Raw genomic sequence first — 15059 nt, 5'->3', positions numbered from 1 at the left:
ACAACTAACTCCTCGTATATAAGTCACCAGGTAACCTTCCATAATGTCTCTCGCGACTTTTACCTCACCACTAGACGCTGGGGTTGTGTCGTAAGAGGGGGAATTAAAAACAAATTTCCCCGGTCGATATGCTGTCAGATCTTACCTTAGGTAGTCCCGTATGTTGAGTCTGTTGTTATACAGTGTGTCAGTCATACAGCCATACAGGGTTATTCAGGTGTTTATACAATCATACACACATACATTTATAGCTACATGGGATGCAGTAATATAGCTACTTATACATGCTACAATTTTGAAACGATATTTCGACACTCATACAGTTTTACATTCATGAAATCATGCAGTGAAAGTTATAAAGTTTTATTACAAAAAGTGTGCACTAAATGTATCAGTTGACAAGAAGTGCAATGTAGTACATAAGTACACTTGTGGGGTACCAGAGTACAATACTGAGTACCACGCTACTACTACTATTACTATATACTACCACGTCGCTATCACTACTACTGCTAATAATAATATAACAACTGCTACTACTACTACTACTACTACTACTACTACTATTACAACTACTTTCTGCAATGACAGCAACTACTACTACTACAACTTTTACTTTTATCCTCATCGCCACTGATGGCTCGGTAGCCGCTTGGGCGGTCGGTCACGTCTCTGTTACACACTGTTGGCAAATACTGGGCATGTACTGGCTCCTGAATGTATCTGCACCTGCTCCAGTGTTGGTCATGTCTGGTCTTGAAAGAGTTCACACTCGCGCCGATTATTCCAAGAGTTTACAATTCTCACTCCGAAAAATTGGCCCTCACAATATTATTTCTGGACTTGTACTCGAGCGAAACATCACCTCACGTTGGGTTCTTAGCATTTCACAATTATGACCTCGACCTTGTGACCAGCTATTAACCTTAAGAACACAGCAGCTGTAGGGCTTGTCATGGTAACTATATGTATCACGTATAAACCCTGTAGCTTTTTTAACAGGACCAGACGTAGGTAACGCTGGCCGCCCTACTCACACGCCTAAGTGTCCGGGAGAAGATTAGCCCCCAGTTTATTTCATTTAATACTACCAGGTTAGGTTAGGTTAAGGTAATTAATCTTAAGGTGACGTAAGCTAGGGTGGCTAATCTTAAGGCGATCCTAATACTCTTATTATGTAATGGACTGTATATTCAATGGAATCCTAAAGAGTGGGTATGGGGGGGTCAGACTATACGTCGTTAATGCTGTTTCTGATCACGGCAACAGTGTGCTTACCTCTCACAACCGCGTCTCGGGTTCAGTTCTCCGCTTGGGTACAGTCTCACCCAAAAGTTCGTTAACTCCCCCAGCCAGCTATTGCTGCACTGGATGCTTCAGATATAATGAGCTTGAGTCTGTTACTTCGAACCTTTAGATTCATTCGTATCGATTTCATGTTCTGGTTGGTACTGAGACAGTTTCAAACATCTGAAGCAGGCAGTGCAACAATAGCTGGCTGGGAGAGTTAACGAACTTTTGGGTGAGACTGTACAACACTGACTCCTATACAACACTGACTCTCGGACAACACTGACCAGTTAGTCGGAAGTGATACAGCTATGTAGAATGAATATAGAGACGACAGACAGACAGGCAGATAGACTCAGTAAAATGGCCATACAGATAAATAGATAGATAGCTTGATAGACAGAGATAGATAAACAGATATCTGCAAGTATATCGAAGCAGAATCGTCACACAAGAGTACACTAGTTCAACTTGTACGTAGACACTGTAAGTATACAAGCAATATTAAACAGTGAGGCGATTCAACCAAGGATATCCGGAGGGTGCTATTAAAAGGCTATTTCCACAAGTGTTAAATAATAGCAACAAATCAAATCTATTAATCTTCTTATTAATTATCAGTTTCTTCATTACTTCGTGTTTGTTTACTATATTACAGATTCTCGTACAGTCTAAAAATTATCGTTGTGGTGTTTAAATTTTTTTTTCAGCGATATAAGAAGGTTCTTACCACGCGGCGTTGTGGTAGAAGAGATGGTAACTGGACATAATACCACTGGGCATAATATTACTGGACATAATACCACTGGACATAATACCACTGGGCATAATATTTCTGGACATAATACCACTGGGCATAATACTACTGGGCATAATATTACTGGACATAATACCACTGGGCATAATACTACTGGGCATAATATTTCTAATACATAATACCACTGGGCATAATATTACTGGACATAATACTACTGGGCATAATATTTCTGGACATAATACCACTGGGCATAATACTACTGGGCATAATGGGGCATAATACTGGACTGGGCATACTACTGGGGGCATAACTACTGGGCACTGGGTAATACCACTGGGCATAATACCACTGGGCATAATACTACTGGACATAATACCACTGGGCATAATACCACTGGGCATAATATTACTGGACATAATACCACTGGGCATAATACTACTGGGCATAATACCACTGGGCATAATACTACTGGGCATAATACTACTGGGCATAATACCACTGGGCATAATACCACTGGGCATAATACCACTGGGCATAATACCACTGGTCATAATACCACTGGGCATAATACCACTGGGCATAATACTGCTGGGCATAATACCACTGGACTTAATATCACTGGACATAATACCACAGAAGAAAATCCCATCCGCAATATCCATGAAAGAAATCCCCGCATGGCCCCGCTCATTCACCTGCACCAGACGATCCTTCGCTCGCCTACTGCCTGCAGTGGAAATCATTTGTGGCCACGACCACCACCACCGCCAGCCAATGAACCGGTCAGACAAGCTGCGAGGGACCGCCGGTCGTCCAGTCTCAAAGTTTCGTACAGTTAAGTTCAGTCTACCTGGCGATATGAGAAGCCCTCTAATTGGCTCACCATAATTATTATATACTATATATTGGTTATAACGGCTTCAAAACTGTAGAGAGAATGTAGATGTAGGCGGTGGGGTGCGGTAGTGGTCTCTGGTTCATGGCTACGAGGGGTGACTGTTGTACGAATCACAGAGACTCGGGATTGTGTTCTGTGAGACGGAATGAATGAGGCGAGGCCGCCTCCCACCACCAAACCTCTATTCTCCGACACTAGCCATCACTCTCCTTAAAGTATGTTTGTAACTCGTTGGAATCTCAAATCAAAATTATGTATCTACTGTTTGTAACGTCTGTAGGATCTCGGTTTTAAATGTTGAAGTTTAATTTTAGTGAGGGATGACATAAAAGCGGGTGTGTGTGTGTGAATGTATAGCCGGGCGGTGTCCCCCATGCACTGACTGACTGACTCCCAGATGACGTCATGTGTTGATGTTCATGTAGCGTGTGTGACGTCACCAGCTGAGTGTAAACAAATCACTATGGACGAATTGTGTTTTGTAATCTGTTTAGTGACGCGCGGGGCAGAAAAGGCAAAAAAAAAGCTTATTTTTTTTATAACCTTTTCATTATTTTACTTAGTTTTTCTCGGCGAACAGAGGATAATATTTCGTCAACAAAGACCATCATCTGTTGTTGTTTGTGTTGCGAGTCTGACGTCACCGCCAGAATGTAAACAACCTGCACCCAGCTGGCTTGATATTATATTAACGATGTTTATTGTTCTGAATTCTTGTGGGGGAGGGAGGATAAACATTATAATTATAATTTTGAAGAACGAGGCCATAACCACCGTACAAGGGAACTCGGGATGTGGTGTTAGTCTCGACTGTGGAGTTATCACTGAATAATGTTAATATCTCGCTAAGGCTAAGTACTCCCAGCCGACCATATTAACCTTTGTTCCTTTATCAGTAATTCCTGTGGGAAAGGAAGGAAAACATTCTATTTTTTTTTATTTAACGACCACAGAATAATTATTCAACAAATGTCATAATAACTTTTATTTCCGTCTGGACTCTACCGTGTGACGTCATCGCCAGAATGTAATTTTTTTTTTTTTTGCTATTTCCTGTGTTTTTGGCTGCGTCAATTAGCTCACTACCCGCCTTTCCTAACAGACGGACTGACCGACATTGCAAATCTACAGTTGTGAGGAAAAAATAGGACTTTATTTTTCCATATACTATACGTCTCACTACACACACTGCCTGGCGTAGGACAAACCCCGCACTAACACATCTATGACAGATTCTTGATCACTCTTGTATTTTCCAAAAAACTCTTTTTTAATTTTTCAACAAACTTTTTGATGTTTTTTCTTCTGTGATACAAGAGAAGTAAACCTTTCTGGTGTTTTTTTCCTGTTTTAACAAATCACGACAACGTCCACGAGGCCTTTATGTTTTTTTTCCTTCTGTTTTATTCTGTTTTTCTTTTCTTGGGGAACAAGGGATAATATTTCCCGGGGCAGCTGAGCACAACAACCTATCCTTTGTGGCGAGGTGGGCAGGGAGAGTGTGTTGCAGGGAGAGTGTGTTACAGGGAGAGTGTGTTACAGACCGAGTGTGTTGCAGGGAGAGTGTGTTGCAGAGAGTGTGTTGTGGGGCGAGTGTGTTGCAGGGAGAGTGTGTTACAGACCGAGTGTGTTGCAGGGAGAGTGTGTTGTGGGGCGAGTGTGTTGCAGGGAGAGTATGTTACAGAGAGTGTGTTGCAGGGAGAGTGTGTTGCAGGGAGAGTGTGTTGCAGAGAGTGTGTTGTGGGGCGAGTGTGTTGCAGGGAGAGTGTGTAGCACGGAGTGTGTGTGTGTGTGGCAGGGAGTGTTGCAGGGAGGTCGAGGGTGAGGGAAGGAAAATGAGAGATTGAGGAAGGGTGTGTGGGAGAGAAGAGAAGGATAAGGGTGTAGGAAGAAGGGAGCGCTGGTTAATGATGGTGAAGGGAGGGGTGGAGAAGGCGAGGGAGGGAGAAGGAAAGAGAGCGTAGGAGGAAGGTCGGCTGGAGGTGAGGGAGAGAGGGAGGAAGCGAAGGATGTTGGGGCCCAGGGAAAGAAGGAGAAGACAGTGAGTGGGTGAGGGTGAAGGAGGCAGAGGAGGGAGTGAGAAGGTAGGGTGAAGGAGGGAGAGGGTAAGAGGGAGCAGGGTGTGGAAATTAGATGAGGAGGGAGGGAGGGAAGGAGGGAAGAAGGGAAAGGGGAAGGGAGGGGGAAGGGATGGAGGTGTATGGTGTAGGAGTTAGAAGAGGGAAGGGGGGGGGGGCAGATGTAGAGTTAAAAAGGGAATGAGGGAAGAAAGATGGGAGTGAGGGGGAGGAAGAGAGGCGTAATGTGAGGTAAACAGTGTGGGAGAGGTAGGAAGGTGAGAGGCAGGTGAGGGAGGAGGGCGGAGGCACACGACACAAACAAGGGAATGATAAAATGTAAGTTTCAACACAAAACCATTTTTGGACACCAACGCCCAGGACCACCAAAGCCTCAGTCTTAGATGCTCCTACGTTAAAAAATTCTCTCCTCAGTGAAGATGTAAGAACGTATTTGACTGACTCACTTAAGCTTCCACACAAGGATAAATTCTCAAAAGTTCCTCAGTTAGTTTTTCCCCTTCACTAAAGATGACGCTAACTGGTTCACTTAAATTACGACACGAAAATGGATTCTCAAAGGATCGAATGTTATTTTTTGCCTTAAATGAAGAGGTAGGGACGAACCTAGCTGGATCACTTAAGTTACAACACAAAAATAGATTTTCAAAAGTGCACAGGGTTAATTTTTGGGAGCTACATAGATGAGTTCTCGTAGCTAGAGTTAAAGGAGAAATAGGGGGTAGAAAACTTTGTTAACACTAGTCAAGACCAATCACTTGACACACACACACACACCTGGTCAGGTTAATTGTCTCCCCACAGGTGTGTCACATCGAGTTAGCTCAACCGAGGACACCTCTGCCGGCCCTGAGTACGACCAGATTTCACACGGGGCCAGGGGTCATGTCAGGTGAAGTTAGGTAATACTATTTCACATTCGACCCTAAGTGTGTGTATGTGTGTGTGTGTGTGTGTGTGTGTGTGTGTGTGTGTGAGTGAATGAGTAAGTGTGCGTGCGTGTGTGTGTCACAACTAGTACAGTGAGTCACCGCTGGTCGGGGGTGACTCAGCTACAGTAGTCACACAGACAGGTGGAACAGGTTTGAAGGAGATCGAGTAACACGTCATTGAGGTCGGCAGCCATCACCACCTACTGTGCCTCTGTAACACTAGGCTGATGTCACAGTGGTTGTGACGTCACGTGTTATTGCTTTGGCGACGTTATCTTGGTGTTACGGTGACGTCATCTATTTATGTGACGCCAGCTATGTATGTTGGTGTTATGGTGATGTCATCTTGATGTTAAGTTGACGTCAGGTGTAGATGTGATGGTCGTAACGTAAGGCAGATTTTTAGATTGCCCCCCAGGGGGCTAGTTTATTGGGCACCCCCTTACATCCTGTGCAAGGTGAAGCGCAGAAGCGTTTACAACGCCCAACTGAGAAGCATGCTAAGTTCATGCTTGCCTTTATGACTCATGCATTAAGGGCGTGGAAGCCTGAAGGGTCATAGGTTTTGTCAGCAAGTTACATAAAGTGACAGAATGATGAGTGTGTGGGAGGGGAAATTCCCGGTACATTTCATCTGTTTATAGCAAAGCGTGGCAGGTCCCTAATAATGTCAAGTGCCAGGCCTGTCACTAGGAGGAGGGATATCTGGTCAGGTGAGGGAAGAGGTGTTGGTAACGGCTGGGGACCTGAAGGAGGAGGTCATAGGGCAAGTGAGGATGTAGTGAGAGAAGGTGTGAGAGTCGAGTTGGCCACAAAGTTTACAAACAGTGCGGCCAGGCTCAGGGTTGCCAATGTACTCCCACAGGTACCTGTACCCTAGGCGCAGTCTCATGTATATAATCTGTTGAGATCGTGTCAGGGATTGATACTCTTTGTAGTGGCGGTTGTCGTCACCGGTTACAGCGTCATAGTGGCGTAGTGTGACGCTACCCCGTTGTTTCAGGTGTGTCCAATTTTCGTAAGGCAGTGGCACGTCACTCCGAAGGGGGTCGTGACCTGAGCGCCTCAAGTCAAGTCAAGCGCTGAAGTTAAGTTCAATCAATGAGACAAATTAACCTTAACTTTGTCCAAATTACATGACCAGCGGATAGCAGAAAGGCGAATGTTAAACAGACAGACAGATGCAGACAGATTTACTGACAGACTAAGCAATATAAGACTATCAACCTACCATCATCACTACCAACACCACTACCACCACCACCACCATCACCGCCATCACCACTACTACCATCATCACCACCACCACCACCATCATCACCACTACCACCATCAACACCACCAGCATCATCACTACCCCCCCGCCCCCCAATAGTAAGATACTCGAGGTACTCTTAATACAATAATGTGTTTTTAATGTCTGGTGTTAAGTGGAGGGAGTGTACGTATAAGCTCCTTCATTGTGGCCATTGAGAAACATTTCTGCCCGCCAAAACAATTTACCTTCAGTGTTAGTCTTTTGTCTTTGTTGGGTCATATACCTTAATAATAATAATAATAATAATAATAATAATAATAATAATAATAATAATAATAATAATAATAATAATAATAATAATAACACTACTTCAGCCATAACCTATCGGAAATCCTCCACACTCTCCTCCCGTCACCAGATGAAACTTGCTGACATAATCAATGGCCCTTCAGGTACTTACCCTCTAAATTACATGGGTCAAAAAGGCAAACATAAACTCCGCATGCTTCCCTGGTGGGCGCTGCAAACGCTTTTGTGCTTCGCCGTGCGCAGAATGCAAGGGGATTCCCAATAAACTAGTCCCCTCGTGGGGCAAATCTGAAGAATCTTGACCAAACTGTAGTAATATTAACCAAACTTGTATAACTTTGTTCTAAGGTTTAGACCTATAAGTGAGCAAAGTTTCAATATGACTGTCAATTACTTCTTGTTGTGCTGGTAAATTACTAAAGTCACCGCTGAGGAGGACCGTAGGTTCGGTCGAAATATACAATACTCTTGTTTTATCTTCTACAGTGGGATTTCATTGTTTACATACATACATACATACATATCTTACTTGAAGTCATACACATATGCAGGTATTCTGATATACACGAACATAGACATGCACAAAAGTAGCCATATATATTGCCATGCTTCGCTCAAGTTAGGCTGGTATATACTGTATAACCTTGACTGTGATAGTGTCCCCTTCTGACACGGGTAACCACCTCCCACAATCGCCGTGGTGATATCTCAGCCGGGGAAGATGTTTGGTTCTTGGCCGGACCACCCGTGGTCTGTGGTCAATTGGTGCACAACCTTGGGACCATTGTAATGTAGTTAAAGTTTTAGGTCTAACTGCTTCCGTTTTGGAGTTATGGCTGGAACAGACAGACACACGAGGCTCCGTGCTCAGACAGACACGTCCTTTTATTTTCATAGACAGGTATATACTGTATAATTTACTAGAACCTACGAAGATAATGGACGTATTGTATATTAAGAGAGCGAGATATAATCAGAGACAGGAATACATATTTGAACGCAATAAAGTAGAGAATAAGAGAGAGAGAGAGAGAGACCGCCATACGACCAATATTTAAGCCAGTAAGAGGGTGGTTCTAGTGGTACGTAAATTATTGATGTACAATCCCATGATCCAAGCCCTACCCGTTGCCAGACGTAGAACCCCTGCATCCCTCCCTCTCTCTCTCTCTCTCTCCCCCTCCCCCAATAGCCTTTCCTCTCGCCCTTTCCATCCCATCCCCTGTTCCAGCTCCACATGTTCTTCCGTTACTATCCCTGTTCCCTATTTCTTCATCCTCTATTCCTCTCTATCCAAGTCTTTTAATCATTTTTCGTCCAGCTTCTCTGATTTACACCATTATTCCCTATTCTATCTCTCTCCTTGTTTATCCTCTGTTTCTATCCCATTCTTTCCTTTCCTCTGCCAGGCTTATCCCCCTTTCCATTCTCTCTTCCTTCTTAACCGAGTAATTCCATTCTTTTTTGAGCTTTTTCTTCCCACCCCGTTCTTCTCTTTCTTATCAGCTTTTTCCTTATTCTATCTCCTTCCTCCCTTCTCTCCTCTATCCCTCTGTTCTCTCTATACCACCCCTCACTTTATATCAATCTTACTCTCTCTTCTTTACTGTCCACACCCCTTTCTCTCTCTCACTTTCCACAACTCTCACCTACTTTACTGTCCAACTCTCTCACTTTATCTCCCTCACTTTCCACCCCTCTCACTCTCCCTCTCCCCACCCCTCTCACTCTCCCTCTCCCCACCTCCTCACTTCTCTCCCCTCCACCTCACTTCTCACTCTTCTCCTCTATTTCCTGTGACTCTACCCATCCACACCACCTGACCCTTTTCCCCTCTCCCTCTCCCCTCACCCTTCCTCCCCTCACTGCAGATACTCATGGACGTCACCAGCTGCTACTATTACCACTACCACCATTATTACCACTACTATCACCACTACCACCCCCTCCACTACCACCACCACCACCTGGCTTTATGATGGTGGTGGATCTATAACATGAAAAATCTGACCCTACCACCAGACTCACTCTCCCACGAGACACGAGATTGACCTTACGTGTAATCCATCAAAGTAATCACTGATGTTTTATTACTCTTACCAGCTGGGGCGGGCGAGTTGAGCGGCCAGTACCAGCCGTGTGTCTGTGTGTGTGTGTCTGTGTGTGTCTGTGTGTGTGTGTGTTTGTATTCTGATTTGTCCTAAGCACCGCATAGGGCTAGTGTGTTGTGCACCCTTTATACATCCTAGTAAGGCGAAGTACAAACCATTACAACGTCCAATAGATGAAGAAGATCTATCTATCTATCTATCTATTTATCTAATCATCTATCAATCTATCTCTCTTTCCCAACACTCCTCACATACATCAGGATCGAGATACACAAATAAACAGACATTCAATTCTACCTCATAAACGAAGACATTAGAGTAAAGCGAATTTGCTCACTTTAGTTAAATATCCAAATTGGCGCGTAAATTACAATGATACTTTACCTTTACTAGATATGTCTACTTAGCACCAGTTAAGAGACAGAATTAACACAAAGACTCTACTTTAACGAGATACGTTCACTTGTTGAATTGTGCTAAGAGACAGAATTCAACACTGGACTCTACTTAACGAGACATGTCTACTTAACACCACTACATTCAAATTAACATTAACTAGATACGTTTACTTAGCACCAGTTAAGAGACAAAATTAACACCGGGACTCTCTGTGAATACCGACTTTTAATTTGTTAATAAATATGAAAGCTTATCAACTCCCACACTGAACCAGGCAGTAAATATGATTATACTGTAATATTATACAAAGACAATTACATAAAGAATATTCTAGATGAAAACTATTTTTTTATCATTTTTTTTTTTTTTGCTTTTGTGATGGTAATGAAAAACTAAATTATTTTATTTTACTTTTTAAGAAATACTTGTTGGTTGGTGAGGGTAGATAGATAGATAGATAGATAGATAGATAGATAGATATAACATAACACAACTTAATCTCGTTTGAGCATAATTTCAAGGCAATGTTGACCTAATAACAGTTATGATTCTCTTCACAACAACGTAAGTAAACTTCTTGATAACAAAATTATTGAACAGATCCTTGTCTATCAACTCATTGTTTGTCTAGTATTGTTCATTTCTTGTATTGTTCACATCTAGTATTGTTCACATCTAGTACTATTCATGCTCAGTATTGTTCACATCTAGTACAGTTCACATCTAGTATTGTTCACATCTAGTACAGTTCACATCTAGTATTATTCACATCTAGTACTGTTCACGTTCAATATTGTTCACATCTAGCAGTTCAATTTTAGTGTATTTGTTCAAGATTTTAGTACTATTCATGCTCAGTATTGTTCACATCTAGTACAGTTCACATCTAGTATTGTTCACATCTAGTACAGTTCACATCTAGTATTATTCACATCTAGTACTGTTCACGTTCAATATTGTTCAGATAATAATGAGACTATGAACATCCTTTGTCGCATGTTTTACACAACGCTTAATTAACCTGAGGATTAAAGCATTTTAAATGTTTTTAATCACCTGAATATTAGCTCCCCAGCTTAATTCACCTGATTAAAAAAAATAATCCTCACGCTACCTGGGACCGGGGATTAGGTTAGGTTAGGTTATTTTCCGGATATTTGTACAAGGTAGTAGAAATCATATATCATGTTAGTGAGTGATATGTTGGCAGTGTGTGTGTGTGTGTGTGTTAGTGTATTACTAGGCCTAATACAAACAGCAGCACGTCCCTACCAGTGTTCAGTTACCAAGTTTGTTGACATTAAAAAACTACGTCAGTGAACTAGTGATGCCAACGTTGACCAAGATCTTCAATATAGTAACTTTCCTTCTATACATCACCTCAACTTACTTCAAAATACCATTAATAACAATAATATATTACCTTAAAAATAATAACATCATTAACAACAAAGAGATAACAGACAGCTGCTGCTTTAAAATAATCGGTCATAAACAACACAACTCGGAAACATCTTCGTATTTTTCAACATGGCCGCCGGCGACGTAAATACAAGATGCGGTTGTGACGTCACAGATGAATAACCCATGAAGCAGCCCCCACCCACACCTCCATCCTCAGCCCCTTCAGCCTCACTCCCTTAAAAATAAAAAGGGTTCCTAATTTGAGTAATTTCCATTTTTATATTTATTCAAGAGAGAAGCCTCGTGTGTTCATAAGACCTCTACTCCACTATGGTAATGACTGACTTAATTAACCTTGATACTTCACCATTTGTCGCTGTGCCGTAAGACGTGCTGTTGTGGCGGACAAATTTCACTGGGCAATATTCCCATGGACATAATCCCATCAGCCAATTTTCCACCGGTCAAAATTGTACCATCTCAAGCTTCCAGTAATGTTAAGACCCTGTAACGTCAGCTTGGATAAGGACAGCTTAGTCTTGGGCATATGTAGAACTGGGTTAAGCTGGGCTGTTTTAGGTTCGTGTTCACCTAAGTAACGTTAAGTAGAGTTGGGTTACTAAGACTACGTTTGTGTTTACTTAGCTTAACGTAGAGAAGGTTAGGTTAGATTAGGTTAAGTTAGTCTGGGTATCCGACACACAGTACGCGTGTCCCCCAGAGAGAGCGCTATTCGGTAAGCTGTGACACTTAACCCCTACTAAAATAGCAAACTTTATACCCCCTACTACCACCACCACCACTACTACTACCACCATCTCTACCACCATTACCACCCCCCTCCCCCCTCCCCCACATCACTGTCTATGCTTCTCAACTCTGAACTTTTACATTATTTAATAATGATAAAGTGTCGAAAACAACTTAAAACTGACCTATAAATTCTGACACAACGAGCCTGAAATATTATGAGAACGTTCAACCTATGAGAGGGGTTTCCGGTATACGTCGACCAATCACGAACTTTCTACCCTATAGTTTGTTATATTAGGTCGAGAGTCTGTGTGGATTCCGGATGATTCTCTGTCTCTCTCTCTCCACTGCTTCCCCTCTCACTCACCCCCCCTACAATTCCCCTTTCAATCTCTCCCCTACCGTTCTCCCCCACGGCTTTCCCTCCCATTCTCTCTCCCCTCCCTTCCACTCCCCTCACTCTCTCTGACTTTTCATCATAATGCCCCCATAATGTAATCCTCTTTCGGTTGCCATGGTAACTGTGTCTACACCTCCACGCTCTTCAGTATATAGTAACAAATACACAAGTACGGTACAATATGTGCAAAATAATATGTTAGTATGTGTCTGGACTTATATGTACAAGAGGATGTAACACAATAAAGTACATTTGACACTAAGTTTGTGTACCTGTAACTCCTTTGAAATCTCTGTACCTGTAGCTGTACCTGTGCTTGTCTGTACCTCTTCTAGTGGTTGTGCCTCACTCGCCGGCAGCCTACTGAAGGGGAAGGTTCTCCATAATAAGCCTCACACTGTTGATGACCCGAAGGCAAACATTCGCCGGGAGACTGAGGCCATTCAAGAGGACATGTTACAGGGAACATTCTCTTATATGGATAACGGATGCTAAATAACGGTTATATTAGCGGAAATCCGGAGCTACAAGCGAGTGAATCACCCTGTTGTATGTGCACGTTTATCTATACTTCGTCTGTACCTGTACTTGTAGCTGTAAGTTTCCTAGTTTCTAAAGGTGTGTATTTTTACCTGTAACTTTTATTTTACCTGTATAAATTAATTTCTAAAGCATTAAAACAACATACAAATACATCGCACTTGCATACACACGTCCTTACACATCTACTTACTTACATCCTGGCCTGCCTCACCTGTAAGCAGCGCCCTCACCTGTATACAACATCCTCACCTTCACCTGAGCTCCAACACCACCTACATTACCATGCTCACAACACCATAAAGGGTGCGCCATAATGTCAACAAGGAAGTAGGAGGTGCTTAAGGAGCTCTGCCAGACGCCCAACGTTACGTATAGAACACTAAACTTTGTACCCCAGGCACCGCCACCACCCTGGGTCCGCTGCCACAAAATACAGTTGTATTTCTTGGACTGGAACGATGTATGATGCTTTTATCCCCGGATGGAGACGACGTACGATACTTTTTCCCTGGTATATATTTTTCCAAGGTAAGAAAAGGTGTATGATACTTTCTCAGGACGAGCAACAGTGCACAATACTTCCCCTGGTATATCATGTACTATACTCTCTCTGATGCACTGTATGGTGTACGATACTTTTTCCAAATATGAGATGTAAGGTTCTTTTCCCAGCATATACCGTACGACACTTTCTATTCAGGTTGGTAGTAATGCAGGCAACGATACGGTTTCCCAAGATCAGGCGACCGTAATACACTTTCTTCCGGGCATAAGAGGCTGCATGAAGATTGTTCCTGGTCTTACAAAATGTGCGATTCCTGTTATCGAATTGGCAACACTGTACTGTACGAAACGTTTTCCAGGTTCTGAACAGCGCATGATATTTATATCCGGATTTTAAAATTTTTATGATAGTTTTTCCAGGATTTTAGCAACGGTAGTCATAGATATTTATTTATACAGTAAAATCATCATATAAATTGACAATAATTCAACATGTATGTAGACAATATATGTATACTCGTACATGTATATTTTATCTGGGTACATTAGTTTTTCCTGGGTTATGAACAATATACTTTTACCTGGGTTGGAAATAATAAAAGAAACTTATCCCAGGTTTAGAAATAATGTAGAGTACAACACTTTTCCCCAGGTAGGTAACGATATACGATATTGCTCACTAGTAAAAAATATTGTAGGTTACTTTTTATCTTTTATTTCTTTTTTGGTTGGCAACAGCAATCAATGTTTATTTTTTTCTGGGAGTGAATAAAGCACGATTTTTATTTTTGGACTAGGAACATTCTATGACACTGTTTTCCAGGCTGGTAATACTGAACGACAATTTTTCCACAGTTAACACAGATGTACGATATTTTTCCCGAGTTAGCCAATCCTAGCGGTGTGCTGCCAGGTAAAACGTAAGTGTTTATGGTCAGGATCTGTTAATGCACCCCTGCCAGACTTCCTGCTGCTCTGGTTACGAGAAAAAAAATGGTCATATATACTCTCTTGTCCTGTTAATTGTGGCTCTGGCAGCGGCGATGTCACATGGTACAGTGGAGCTGCCAGGCACCTACGGCAGCACGGATAATTATTTAAGCTGATGTTCAATGTAATGTTTTATTTTAATAACAAAACTTCAATTAATATTAATACTATTATTACTATTGTTGTTATTATTATTATTATTATTATTATTATTATTATTATTAACAAACTTTTATTAACGTAACAGAAATTAGTAAAAATATACTATAATTTACATACTGGACTTAATTAGCACTGCTCAACTTGTTTGGTGCGTGAAATAATTGTACACCTGGCAGCACCAAACGAGTGGGTGAGGGTAGAAAAATTCTCTCAGCGGATAAGAGACGTTCTCTAAGCTGGCTAAATACACACACACACACACACATACACA

General features: G+C 42.1%; 1 protein-coding gene across 1 annotated transcript in view; it reads right to left on the bottom strand.

Moving 5' to 3' along the window:
- Positions 1-15059, bottom strand: part of LOC121871909 — a 45012-nt gene that overhangs the window by 16905 nt on the left and 13048 nt on the right. The window lies entirely within an intron of this gene.

Source organism: Homarus americanus, unplaced genomic scaffold (genome assembly GCF_018991925.1).
Source record: "Homarus americanus isolate GMGI-L3 unplaced genomic scaffold, GMGI_Hamer_2.0 scaffold34345, whole genome shotgun sequence".
NCBI lineage: Eukaryota > Metazoa > Arthropoda > Malacostraca > Decapoda > Nephropidae > Homarus > Homarus americanus.
This window is presented reverse-complemented; position numbering and strand designations above follow the sequence as displayed.